The 12,710-nt window shown below is 40.2% G+C and overlaps 1 protein-coding gene across 1 annotated transcript in view; it reads right to left on the bottom strand.

Moving 5' to 3' along the window:
- The window catches only part of INSC (INSC spindle orientation adaptor protein), a 140,467-nt gene extending 129,847 nt beyond the window's left edge, over positions 1-10,620 (bottom strand). The window contains exon 1 of the mRNA XM_009462852.2: positions 10,557-10,620. The gene's annotated coding sequence lies outside the window, so the exon portion shown is untranslated. The remainder of the gene's footprint in view (positions 1-10,556) is intronic.
- Between the last annotated feature and the right edge of the window lie 2,090 nt (positions 10,621-12,710).

The raw sequence follows: 12,710 nt of genomic DNA, 5'->3' as shown, positions 1-12,710 counted from the left end.
TGGATGGGAACTCATCAAGTTAAAAAATTTAATAGCTCTGAGAAAAATTTTCACTCTATTTTATCCTCCATTGTGTGAACATAACTCTCGGTTAAAGACCATTAAGGTAAATTGAATAACTCTAAGATGTGAAAATTTGTCCAACACTTTTTTTTAGACAAATTAAATATATGCAGACTGTAGTTGGCAATCTATTTCAAATGATAAAATGTGAGACACAGCAATATGCCATAGAGGCTTCCACAGCTTTCACACTAGAAACACAATGCATAGCTACCAAGTCTTTAGGTGTGTGTTGCAATGAAGAAATAGTACCAAAAATACATAGTTGTAGGCAAATGATGGTCTTGCAAATGACAATATAGATTCGTGCAGAAAAAATAGCACGAATGGAGAGAATCTTGAGAATAACAAGCTGAACATGGGACAATGATATCACAACTCACAAACTCAGATAAAAATTAGTTTATTATTTAGAAAAAAAAAGAAAAACAAGGTCCTTTTTGGTAACAAGGCACAATGCAAGGGCCACATGTCTGTCAGTAGGACATTTTACCACATGAACGAGGTGTCAGCATACTGGGGATGATGCAGCATGGTGGCTGACAAGCATCTGTCTTTTCATCATTCAGCCTCCAATCCCCTGAAACATCCTCTACAGGAATTATTTGCACAAACAGAGGTATTTTGAACATCAAAAATGAAAACTCACACTATCAGTAGAAAGCCAGGTTACAAAGGGGAAAAAAAAACCCAAAGAACAAAAAACAAATACATGGAAGTATATAAGATTGTCTCCCTTCCTTTAAATGAAAAAGAATAAAATACATCAGGTTAGCAAAAGCCTTGCCTGCATACACAAGTATGTCTCTGTGACATGGGCTCAATGACAGATGCCATGAAAAATTCCGAGGTTTTAGTATCAACCCACCACACCTTGTAACGAAAATCCAAAACCCATGCAGGACTAAAGTTCTCCATGTGTAAAGCAGGAATTCATCATGCACAGAACTTTTGAGGAATCCTTCCATTAATCTGGGATCCCCCAACAGACAATAAGCCTATTAATACATGAAACATCCCAATATTGTTGGTCACGTGCTATGTATCAGCAATGCTGGAAATCCAAGTGTAGCTCTAGCATACATACAGTAGCTCTGGCACTTTGCAAGTGAAGCATACTTACTGCAGAGATACAGTCACAGTACTTAAAATACAGCAGTCCAGTACTTCCTGGGAGCTTCAAACTTACTGCAAGTGCACAGAACAGTATGAGTTCATATATTTGGCCATGAAATCCCAGACTGGCATATATTCATCTCATTTACCTACCCAACAAGAAATTTCTTCTTTCATATGTCACTAGAAAGCACAGATCTTTCAAACGAGGGATGGCGTTTGCAATGTAGCAACCGGCGCTGCAATGCTCAAGGAGGACTTCATCCCACGCTCACATCCCAAAGGACTGATAAGGGCTCACCAGAATACATACAATGGTCCACTATTGTAAAACCTTATTCATCAAGTGAATTTGCCGACTTCTTGTCAGCACAAGCACTTCTTTTCATCACCAAAGGTTTGTAAGACCAGAGAATATTATTTTGATACTGCAACATTAAAAAAACCTATACCTTACATTTGATCTAATTATACTATTGCCCACAGTTTCCAATGGCACTTTAAAGTCTGGACTTTACTCTTCTACAATACCACTATGATAAACTACAGCTACATACAGTGAGGCCTAACAGTTTTTATAGCAGTATCTTAAGCTTCCTTTTAGCAATACCTTTTTCATGCCATAAACAAGGAGTGCAGTATACCAATATTGATCAGCACTAAATTATGACAGATTCCTGTCAAAAGAGCTGACTTGCATTGAAGCTTGGTCAACTGCTCGGCATTCAAACAATTTCACTGAAGTTCTTTTCTAAGATGCAACACTTTTGTTAATTCAGAAGAATACTTTTATTGTGGACAATAAAACAAATATCTCAAAAGTTCTCTCACTGTTTGCTTGTATTTTAATGCATTCATGTAGTGGGTCTGATACATTTGCACAGTATTTGAGGGCAATATTACAAAATAGTGCTCACAGTCCAAGGAGGGAGTGGACACAGCTACCATTGAATCAGGGCCACGATCAGAACCACATCTAGCTTCTTTTTGTTTCAAAAGGGGTATGAGAATGGGCAAAGCTATTTCTTTGGCTAGGTCAAGGTAATTCCCCCTCTTGCTTAGCAGGCTTCGTAAACAGAGAGTAGAAGGCAGAGGGCAGCTTTGTTCGTTCCATGCGCGCTCTGTGCTTTTACAGAGAGGCAATGACTGATTTTATTGGTAACACCTTGGAGGTTTCTGGCCTCTCTGGTACCACACTCCCCTTCTCAGACAGGCTGTAAAACTGATACACCAGACACTTTTGTGCTAAGTTTATCAAGCATAAAACCTTTCAGATGGCTCCAAGAGAGCTTTTAAGTATCCAAGAGATCAAAGAGATTACAGACATATCTACAGAACTGAATCTTCTTTCACTCATAGTTAACAGATTTCTGCTATGCAACCTTTTCATCATTTTATCAATAATTTATCTACTAACTGGCCATCCACTGAATTTTTATAAACATATTAAGAAACCACTTCAAGTTTAACCGCTTTCCATATAAACATACATATCATTAACTGTATAAATTAATTTGCAGAGCAATTCATTTGAATCTCTCCTACCTTTCAAAGCAATACTAAAGCCATTATAAAATATAAGTTTTAAATTGCATCCTATTTTTCTCTCATTAATATTAGATGGACACAGAGTACTAACACACTATTAAAACGGCCACTGAAACAAAATAAAGAGTCAGCTCTTACGAGTCCTACATGGGTGGCTGCCTTATTTGATTTATTACAGAAGAAGCCATGTAAAACACCGCGTGTGGTCTTTGGGAGAGAAGGTCCTTGGAAGTGGTGCTGCTGCGGGAAGGGGTTGCAGCTTCCCCTCCACCAGGCGAGACAGGAGCATGAGCAAAGCCACAGAATAGACCAGGACAAGTGTAAATAGATCATTAAAACATTACAGACATGGGAAAGCAAATTGAACCCAAGACAGGCGTGTCCTGAACTCCAGAGGACTTTGAGGAGGAGACAAGACTTCCTATATTAGATAGGCTGCCAAACAAAGGTCACAGCCAGGCTTCAGGATTTTATTTCCCTGCTGCTTTATTCTCTTCTTCCCCAAATCAACACTATATTGTTCAACAATAAACACAGCTGATTCTGTCCTTTATGCGGAATGAAGCAAGTATTTATCAGCTGTCCCAAAGCCATGAAAGAACAAAAAGAAAAACTGAACTCTTTGGCCATCCCAGTACATAAAGCTATCAGAGTGTTTGAACATGGTTATTGTTACATCTCTGTTAATGCTAAAAAAATAAACTAACAGTGATCTTGTATTACATTTGTATAATAACCTATTAATAAACATCCCTATGAAAAGTTTGTCTCTTATTTAAAAAAAAAAAAAAAAGAGCTTAACAGATTAGCTCTACAAGAGTAGAAAGTTGTCAAACTTAAAAGACGGTACCATAGTTGTCCCCCACAGCTTTTGGCAAAAGAGAGATTGACATAACTTTTCAACATCCCTAGTTAATTCACTTGTAAAAGGCAGAAGAATTTATATGCCTCTTGTGTAAGGTTATGTTAAAATTGCATCTATTTTTGCAGCAGATCTTACACATTCAAATCCATCTGTAAATATCCCTGAGTTTCCACAACACTGAAGCTATTGGGAACCCAGCGTATCAGAGATCAGCTAGTGACAAAACTCCTGTCTTCCCACTTGCAGTGTGTCATATACAGATTGCGTATTGCCTGAAAAAATAAATAGCAAACCCCCGACAGCAAGGTAAGATAGGGATTTATTCTTGCTTTCCTTTTAGGTACCACATATTTGAGTTTGAACTCTACAAATTCCAGGAAGCCAAAGAGCAAATCAGAACAAACAAATACCGACACAGCAGAGTTTTCCCACGTCTGGCACCGCCAGTCTGCTGTTTTAGCAGTTCCTGTGAGAAGTGGTCTCCTTACACATCTGTTTTAATTTCAGCGTTTGAGACCATTGCCTACTTAGAAAAAGATATTGGTCCTTCTTGACTCCTGGATCCTGTTCTCATGTGTGTCTACGACTAGCGAGACTTTGGGTATTCACTAACTTATTTTTGCTACAATTTACTTCGTATTTACTTTCCTACACAAATGTATAAATTAATTAAAAATGAATAGCTGATCTAAAGTCTTCCTAGGAAAGACATTACAGTATGTTCAATGAACCAAACTGTGTCCTCAAACACTTATGGATATTTGGCTCCATAAGAGCCATTATCACAGAAACCCCCCAAATACATTTCCCTACACTCATCACACCACAGTATGTGATGTGCCACAGCCATTTCCTCTTTCTGAAGATATGCATAATTGTGGTATCTTAGATAATGCAGTGAGCATGGAGGAATAGTAACTTTTGAAATGGAAAAATGATAGTTTGCACAGTAATTGCAAGCTATCATAAATGCCAGAGTTACTTAATCGCAAGACAGAACAAAGGCTGGCCCCAGTTTGAGGCAATTAAACCCCACAGCAATCAAAATAAAAATAAAAAGCCTTTGTCGCAAATGTGCTTTTTTTGTTTTTACTGGAAATCGTGAAGCAGCTCAGCCTCAATGAATCAGAGATTGAGCCAAACTACAGGTCTCCCCTCCGCAAAGACTCTGGTCTGTGCCCTTTGTGCTTTCTCTGGCTGGCACTTTCTGAGAAGATTTTAAAAAAGAGAGAGAGAGAGAGAGAGAGGAATAGGCACCAGCTCGAAATTTTCTTTCCAAAAGTAGCAGCCGGCAGCCAGGTCAAAGGGAGGTAAGCGTTGCTTTACAGAGACCTGGAGCCATTACAGAGTTTGTCTGGCATTTAAGATATGATCTCATCTCCACTGATGGGCACTTTGTTTATGGAATCAAATCCATAACAAGTAATGACCAGATTGATTTGGCACATAAAGTTGCACTTCATTATTTCTCCAAAATCTAGAGTTATAGTTACTTATATTTAGTGTATGTAATAACTAATAAAGCAATTGAGTTAATACAACCTGAAAGCTAAAAGTATACTTTTACAGCAACATGATGGGTCAGCATCCCTCCTTTGAGCAGCATTATTCTCTCTTTAGAAATATTATTCCCTCTTTTGCATCCCCATCTCATTTTCTTCAAAGCAATTATCCCTGTACCTATTCCCTCAATTTACTTTGGAGGTACCTAGGCTGGGACAAGGCAGGGGAAAGGAGAGAAAAAACTGAAAAGTATTTTAAATTGAAAAAAGCTCTAGACAACTGGAATACATTTTTAACAAAGAAAACTTGAGGCAGTGTGAAAAACTCCTTATGTATTACCCTTCTACAAGAACTTTTCTCCCCTGGCTAGTTCACTGTTATTATTCAAAGAAATGAGTTCTAGCTCCTTACTCTTTTCCCCCCATCGCCTCTCCTTTCTGACACACTGTATTTGCTGTCGAAAGGAATTGGGAATTTTGAGCCTTTTCTGTACCCGGTGTGCTAGCTGTTACAGAGGCCTTTCATTAGGAGATTACATAAATGGTACTTGAAGTAATAACAGTGCAAAACTATATTCTAAAGGAACAATTTATTCATGCAATAAGAATTGTCTCATTTGTTTTCCATAGAAATAGATCTGATTAAATTAATGCTTCTATTTTCAAAGCCCATTAAACTGTACTCTGCCTTTGTCAAATGGTACAGAGATTCACAGTGCTAAACAACGTTTTTGTTTTGTTTATAGTAAGGTTTTTTTACTATTATTTTGCGACGTAGCTTCCTGTGCTCAGGTTTTGACAATGGCAAATAAAATTCTGCTGAAAATAGAAACAAATAACAAGATTGACACAAATAATTTTATCTTCCAAGCTGTGTCCAAAAAATACAAGATTCAAGAGAAAAGCTGATATTATCTCATACGATGTACCATTAGGTGGAAGAGCTGCCAAGCAGGATCATAAAGGCAGAAACCATAAAGGAGAACTTGGGGTACAGGGAAGCTGATTAATCCCAAACTATTCTCCTGTTTGGCCTTTAGGCACAATTGCCAGCCTCTCCATGGAAATGGCTCCAAAATCTGTCACCAGGTGTTTGTGAAATAACTTCACTGTAGGAAAATGCACGTTTTATAAACGCCTTGTTTAGATGGCATGTTTATCCATGGAAACCCCCAAGAAACTAAGGGAAGAAAAATAATGCTCTTAAATCAAGCAATATTATCTGGATCACGTCCTGTCACAAGCTCATTTTTCTGCGCGTGGGGGGTTTTGATGAGAGGTGGAATGACAGAGCACTAGTCCGTAAGCTCTGGCACTGCTCTTGAGCACTACAGGGTGGGTACAGTTAAAGCTACAGTTAAAGAGAGACAAATATTGTTTACCTTATGCAGTTTATGTGTAGGATCATTTTTAGAAAGGGATTTATAGGAGTCTGAAGTCCTACTGTTTCTGCTACCTCTAGGAAGAGGGCTTTTTGTTTTCTTTTTTGTTTGTCTTAAAATAATTTCCTAAAGACAATTTAATTAAGCTACTTTGTAAAGAAAGTAAACTCTTCTCTTTTGTCTATTAGTACGGTAGCAAAGTACACAAACCTTAGCACCCAGAGAGCATCCTTCCACCTTTGGCTTTAGTTTGGACAAGAAATTGTGCTGTAATGATAGTCTCCAATGTGACAACCAGCATGTTTCTGTCAATCTTCATTGAACCTCATCTGGACGGTTATCATGCTTAGATCAGCATCAAAATTAAGATGGCGGTTCAATTTCCACTCATTATTGTGAATGGCGCATGGAGGATCCAGAAGCATTAGAAATTTAAATGATCAAATTGAGAGAAAAGCAACATCTCTGTCCTTCCTATTTTGCATATTTGTCCTATTTTTGTTTAAAAACAAAATGTAGCAGCAGCACGTTCACAACTACAACCAAACTGTTTTGCCATTTTTGTACTTTATTATGAACAAGCCACACTAGCAGGTTGGCAAAGGGCTTCATAGTAGTCCTGGCAATTTACAGCATATCCTCTCTCTGCTTTCACATCCGTACAAAACAATCACCATGACGCTCAGGCCGAAACAAAGACTCTGTTTTTTGTCACATTGCCACCCTTCAACACCAACAAGACACTTACCAGCACTACAATTTACTGTTACATCATTGTGGACCTGTTTGTAGTACCCAGGCCTATTTCATTGTTGACCTTTCTGCAACATGCATTGGGTCCTGCAGGATATTACGAAAATAATTGTATAAATTCTAACTTTTGCTAGAGCTGAACAGATCCAACATGAGATAATCTTCACTGTATACAGCTATTCTGAAGGTCTCAATGGGAAGTTTTCCATTCATACAGTAATTATCAGCCAAGCTTTTTTTTTTAAACTCCATTCCCCCCCAAAAAACAGCAAACATGCACATCTATGTCTAGTTGAGCAGAACAAACAAAAAAAAGTTGCCCCAACTTCCAAAACATAGAAAACCAACCTCTAAGTGGGAATCAACATAAATTTGCATCCCTACCTATAAAACTTGAGTTGCAGCTTGTATAGTGCAAATGTAGGTTCGCCCATGTAGTACATAACCACACATCAACAGTTTAACTTTCAAAGTTAAACAGATTCAGGAGGTGCAAAATTTTCTCTCCAAATTCTACATTTGAGAGCCCATTAATTTCTTTGCCGTTTGTAGAGGACAACAAAAGCTTAGAGGACACTTTACCAAGAAGCATATTTAAGATTTATTCCAGTTTCAGAGACATTATGAATTTCAAAATTATACTTTGGATTAAAAAAGCAGTGATTTACATCTCTTTGCCAAGTTACCTGATGTTGACTGTTCAGCCAGTTCCAGTTTGTGTTTGTTTGTTTTCTTGCGGTAGCTAATTCCCCAGCAGTCCTACTTCTTTGCACAGGTAGTCCCTCTGCAGCAGGGCACTCAGGACCATCATATTTAGTGACTGCTACGGGTGCCTACCAACATCACGTTTCTGAAGAACACAGCTAGGGGAGGGAAATGCAGTCTTAAAGTTACTAAACCAGTTAATCCTTAACACATGGAACAGAGAGAGGCAATTCTCTGGCCAGGAAAGCTTTCTTAAAACTGATTGTAGAAAGCCTAATTTGAATGATGAGAGTAAGGTGGTGTTCCAGCCAAGAAAATTATAAATATTTTAAATAAGATAATTTGAGGATGCCGGTGTTTTACATCTGCTCCTCCAGGGTATTTTTGTAATGTCCAAGACAATAAGGCCCTAAACCCAGATTTAGATCACGAATTGCTAAGAAGGAAAGTTATATTTTTACTAATTCATATATAGAGACTATAAGTAGTAAAATCCCTGTATCTAGGGCAAAATTCTGCAGTAGACTCACTGTATGTAAAATGTTTATATCATGCTACGGCTTCTTGCTCTAGGACAGAGACTGTCACAGAAGGCTCTAAGTAATATGAGGTTTAGAGAGATGTTTGAGTTCATAAATCACAATTTGTTTAAACATTAACAAGCATTCAGTTGCCCAGTTTCAGTACTCTTGGAACATACTGAATAAACGGCCTGCAAAGCCTGAGACAGGTGCCTTGTATCAACACAAGGGAACACTGCATTTTCCTAACCAGTAGCTGTGTTCATATCCACAGGGAGTGACATGGACCAAATTTTATCAAAGATAAAGTTTGAACTATCTTTTGAATTGTGTGTTGCCTGTTTGCCAAATATAACAGCAAAGACTTACACCAATTACTTTACTTCTTTCCCATGATGGGATCTAATCATCAAAGAACCTTCTTTGTTTCTCTAGGTTTATTTGCAAGTAATATATGCTGAAAGATATCTATTGCTTACACATTTTACAGGCTGATTATCTGTTGCTGTTTCTATATATGTTTGTACAGTCATCACTTAAGTACACACTTTTATTTAAATAAATTCAATCCTAGATCTCTTGAAAACAAAGCTATCCATTTTTCTTTTTTAATAAAAAGTTTTGGCTCATTACCTCAGCTGTGCTTCCCACCTGGGCAGTGGCTTAAACAGACAATTATTCTGTGGGCTCCAGCTCCATTCACTTGAAAAGCCACAAATTTGAGCCATTGTTGACAAAGTCAATTATTCAAAGCTGTGCAGCTTAATGGCCACAGAGTACTTTGCTTAGGGTACAGTTTTGCCATGGCCAAAAGTCTTGGTGGTGGATTTTTTCTAATTATTAGGTAGCCCCCGCTTTTTTTTTTTTTTTTGGGGGGGGGGGGGGGGGGGGAAGTGCACCGAAAAAAAAAAAACCAACCCACTACCAAATATCAGATTCACCAGTCTATGCAAGTCACAGCCTTAGAAACACATTCATCAGATACATCCAAGAAAAACTTCAACACAAAATCTAGAAAACAGAACCAACAAAACCAGAACCATTTCTTTGCCATTAGGGATGCTCATTGCAAAGCAGGGCCAAGCGCAGGGTTCTGGATTTGAAGTTTTCGAGGCCTTTCCTGATGCACTGAGAGATACTTGCATAGAAAACAGACATATATCAGTTATAAGCATGCAGTTTCAAAGCTCAGTCAGACCGATGGACAGTATGTTGGAGACTTACATAGACTTAAATATCTTGAAATCAGTTTCATAGATATCTATTTCCGTTACTGCAAACACTTAGTTTAGAGCATAAATTAGGGTGCTAACAGAGAGAGATTTTGGCCCCGAGCCTCCAGCCTATGCAGATCATGAGACAAGGACAAACTAAATGGCCAGAGAAACAACAGACAAGCTACCCTTCCCACTCCTGCAGCCAGGGAGGTGAAAAGCTGATCTCCAACGGTAAAGCTAGAGCAGCCTCCTGTAACGTGCACTAAGCAGCTTGCTGTCCCTTAGCCTCTGTTGGCAAAGGCACTCGCACTACAGCAGTGACTCAGGAGAATTTTGAAGAACTCATGGGGGATTGCCCATGGGGTATTGCTGCATAACTGTGGAGATACCTCCAGACAATACTGAGCAAGAAGACTCTCAGCTGCCCTGAGAGCTGAGCAGCCAGTGCCCTCAAAAACATCACCAAGGGGCCTTACTTTACATGAGAAGAGGGGCTGGCTTCATACAGTTTTACTGCAGAACCAGAGGATGATGGTGCAGCGTCATCATCTAGCTCCACATACAGGCTTGGACACAATTAAATCCACAAAAGCAACCATACTTACACAACCTTCAGGTTCATAGAAAAAAAAACACGGCCTTCCTCTCATGCGCTGAAGCTGCCACCTTCTTTTCCTGTCGCAAATTGCTCTCCACTGCGGTCATCGGTCAGTGACACGTACTGATTTCACATTTGTCAAACATCATTTAAAAACAGCACTCTGTAAGCTGCTTAATTCAAACCCCAAACACCAACTTGGCACAAAAGGCACAAAAAAACAAGTACTGCCCTCAACACCCACTCTCAAATACTTTCCAAGCTTATTAGTGTAAATCTAACCCACCTGTGCAAGCTGGTAGAGAAGCACAGGCTGTGGTTGTCAGCACAAAACAGCAGTGGAAGGGGAGCAATAAATAAACACAACAGAAGCTAAGAGAGAGAAAAGCTGTCCTGCTCGCAATCAAGTCAATGGCAAAAGTCCCAACAAGAAGCAGTGTTGTGCCCTGCATCAGCAGCCAAGAGCTCAGTGCAATAATCTTACTTTCCCCATGCCTTCCTGTGCAGCTTGCTAAAGAAAAGAAATTCCCAGTGTGTTCCTTACACAGCGTATCCCTTATCTTCTTACTGGAAACACAAGAAAATTCATTGTGACCAGACCCTGTGCTGTAACACTGATTGTATTTCAGTACAACTGATAAATAAAGTCTTACATAACAGTCTTCATTCAAGACACTTAAATCTGCAGCTTCAACTCCACTTTATGCACTTTCAGTCACATAAAAGTAAAACGCTTTCCCCTAGAAGAAAACTGAGGCTGGTAGAAAAAGGCAATGTATTCTACTGGCCCATTTAACAAATGAAACATCTACCTTCTGTTTGGTGTAAAGTGACAGCAGGCTTATTAGAGCTGACACTGATCCTCCCGAGAGGATTGTAGTGAGCAAGTTGCACAGGTGAAGGTCAAAGTAGCAAAGGAATTAAATGAAGAGAGGAAGGAAGCAGCTTCCTCTTAAGGACAAAATTAGCTAACAAAAAAGCTATTCCTAATGCGGCCCTCGCTGGTTGGAAATACAGCACTTGCAAAATGCTCTGTTCTCAAGAAATGCTTCCAAGACAGTTTTAAGTTTAGGTTTTTTAGACCTGGTCACCAGCTCTATGCGCTGCAGGCACAACCCCAAGGCAGCTCTCGCCTGCAGTAAGGGCTCCGTGAATGCAGTTTGTGCCATGTCACTGCCTGATTTACACAGTATCAAAGGCAACACACATAATATTCTTACTTATGAATCATACGTCACTTTTGATGTATGCGAGAAGGATAATTAACATGGGATGATCCACTTTTTAAAGTGAATAATAAGACAAGCACAGCCATGTTCTCTCACTGAGTTTTAACTCCCCCGCCAGGCATGCACAGCTGGCTGGAGGGAGCTGAACGAGTTGTCTGGCTGCCCTTGGCAGACCTTCAACACCCCAGAGTAATGAAGAGTTTAGCCAAGAGATGATCAATTTTTGCCAAGGTTTGTTTAGCACTCCTGCTTTTGCCTCCCCAGGTCCAGCCCAGGCCACAGCCTCCCTGCAGCACCGGGACCTCGGCAGCTGCTGCCCCGCAACGAAAGCTGGAGAAGGAAGTTTGCATCCTCACGAGAGGGGACGCAGAGCTGGTGACAGAGGGTGTAGGTCTGGTGCATGACTCTGGAAAGAAATGGGGATTTGAGCCGTGGCAGCGTAGGAAGTCCTGCCTCAGGCAAGGTGCACCGACTTGTTGTGGCAAACCCCTGAGGGCAGATGGAGCCCATGCTGCCCGGATGGTCTGATTTTTGTTCCTTTTTCATGTTTGCCCTGCTGAAATTACAGCAGTGAAAATAAAGCAACACATTTTTACTAACCCTGACTCCACTGCACTGAGAAGGGCAGCACGTCTGTGTCCCAGCTAACGCACGTAGTCAAATCGAGGATGTGGGTGCTCATGCACATGCACCTGACCTGGGCGGTTCAACAGCCCGGCACAGGCGAAGCAGGACAGCTCTCGGCCACTTTGCGCTGTGCCCCAACTCCAGGGCAAGCCAGGTTTGACTTTAAAAATTCGTGGATGCTTCGACTGGGCAAATACCAAATGACTTTGGTGTGAGCCATGCCTCGGGAGCCCCCGTGACCAGCACATTTGTTACAACTTTCACATTTTAAGAGAGCAGAAGAGCAGCTGAAAGCACTAATCCCAATGTCGGCCAGCGCAGCCCCCTCTAGAAATCTCTTACTCTGAATATTTCAGCTCCCTTCCAGCACTGGTTTTAACTCCTTCCTGACCCAGAACCCAAAAAGGATTAGAGCGAGCAGTTTTTGGCTGTCAGTGACCCATCACCATCTGGGCTTTTTGGGTTTCCCTAACAATTCTTGAAGTCAGTGAGGTGCATTTGGGTTTGCAGGGAGAGGTGGCTAAATTAAATCCGACGGGTGCCAGCATCTCTGATTTTAATCTCAGTGCTCTTCAGGAACACCT

Source organism: Nipponia nippon, unplaced genomic scaffold (assembly GCF_047370975.1).
Source record: "Nipponia nippon isolate SJK-2023a ecotype South Korea unplaced genomic scaffold, ASM4737097v1 scaffold_10, whole genome shotgun sequence".
NCBI lineage: Eukaryota > Metazoa > Chordata > Aves > Pelecaniformes > Threskiornithidae > Nipponia > Nipponia nippon.
Note: the sequence above shows the minus strand (reverse complement) of the source record. Positions and strands in the feature narration are given on the sequence as shown.